The sequence below is a fragment of the Mandrillus leucophaeus genome, unplaced genomic scaffold, assembly GCF_000951045.1.
Source record: "Mandrillus leucophaeus isolate KB7577 unplaced genomic scaffold, Mleu.le_1.0 Scaffold461, whole genome shotgun sequence".
Classification (NCBI taxonomy): Eukaryota; Metazoa; Chordata; class Mammalia; order Primates; family Cercopithecidae; genus Mandrillus; species Mandrillus leucophaeus.
Window position 1 is genome coordinate 2,154,455 of NW_012104932.1, and position 1,891 is coordinate 2,156,345.

Here is a 1,891-nt window from a genome sequence, read left to right on the forward strand (position 1 = left end):
TTTTTTTTTTAATTTAAATTTTAGTTTTAGAGATGAGAGTCTTGCTCTGTCACCTGGGCTGAAGTGCAGTGGTGTAATTATAGCTCCCTGCACCTTCCAACTCTTGGGCTCAAACCACCCTCCAGCCTCAGCCTCCCGAGTGCCTGAGACTACAGGCATGTGCCACCACGCCAGGCTACATTGTTTTTAAAAGGGGAAGAGCCTTCTATGTGTCCTCATGGAATCTCTATGTTCATATTCTATCTAGACTTTTTATTTTCACCAAAAAAGTGAAGATTCTGAACATTCCCTTACTATGTTAAGTGTGGAACGGTGGGAAGGGCACTTGGCTGGAGCTGGAGACTTGCATTCCAGGCTCAGCTCTGCCATTGACAGTGTGTGACATTGGGTGGGTGAGTTTCTGGGTAGTGTGGAGCTTTGGTTTCCTCATTGGTAAAGTGAGTTGGCCTCTAGAGTTGGATGTGAAAGTTCTTTGTAAAGTGAAAAATACATGCGTGTTAGAGGTGCTTCAGAAACACTTTACTGGAATGATTTTATGGCACTGTCCTTTCACCAAAGCAGTGTCCCGACAGCCTTCCCTAAATCCGTCTCTTTTCAGATGCAGTTACACACATATGAGAACACTTTGCTTAATAAAGATACAAGTTTGCAGAAGGTTGGTATTGTTCCTTACCACAAAGGCCCACGGAATTGGCTAGCTCTCTCTAAATCTGATTCTTTTTTTTTTTTTTTTTTGACGGAATCTTGCTCTGTTGCCCAGTCTGGAGTGCAGTGGCATGATCTCAGCTCACTGCAACCTCCACCTCCCAGATTCAAGCGATTCTCCTGCCTCAGCCTCCTGAGTAGCTGGGATTACAGGCATGCGCCATCACGCCAGCTAATTTTTGCATTTTTAGTAGAGACGGGGTTTCCCCATGTTGGCTAGACTGGTCTTGAACTCCTGACCTCAGGTGATCCACCTGCGTCAGTCTCCCAAAGTGCTGGGATTATAGGTGTGAGCCACCGTGCCCAGCCTAAAAAATCGGATTCTAATATGATGTCATGAGACTTTCCTTTATAGTACTTTATAAAAATAAGTTTGAACTTCTCTTCTGTAAATTCTGGTGGTGTTCATCCACATATGTGACAAATATTAGTGTGCCAGTCTACCAGTCACTGGCTAGATACTGGTGATGTTGTTTTAATTTCTAACAACATAAATGAGTCTGCAGCCATTCATTTTAGGGTGGAAGAAGAATATATACCCAAATTATTTGAAACCTAATTTGATTGATTGATTAGATAGACATGTAGATAGATATCATTCTATTCTTGTATCCTGTGATTGTAGCCAAGGATACTGGCTACAAAGGTGCTGGTTACGGTAACTTTAAGAGACACAGGAAGGAACACAGCCTAATCTTCCACAATAATCTTCCACAGTCCAAGACAGGGAAATGAAGAAAGCATGATATTTGCCACTCATCTTTTCCCTGCACATATTGAAATTTCAAAAGAAACATGCATAGCTGTGGACTTTGACTGGGATACTGAATATTGTCCTAACTTGATGTCTTCATTGTGCATGTTCTCTATGTAATGATATTGCGATAGTAGTGGCTACTCAGTTTCTCCCTAACTCTGGTCTTTCCACCATTCTGCACTCCTGCTCAGGGTTCATCAGGCATTGATTGATCATCTCCCATGTGCCAGCCACCATGCTAGCCACGGGATAAAATTAGAGATCGGGTACTTACTACCTGTACCTTTTGGTCTTGTAGAACAAAACAATGATTTTAAGGAGGTATCATTAGAACTGGAAAAAATCAGATGCCTTAATTTCATCGATCACTTGCAAGATTTGATTTTTCTTTAACACATCATGATGATGAATATAATTTCGATTTGGGCT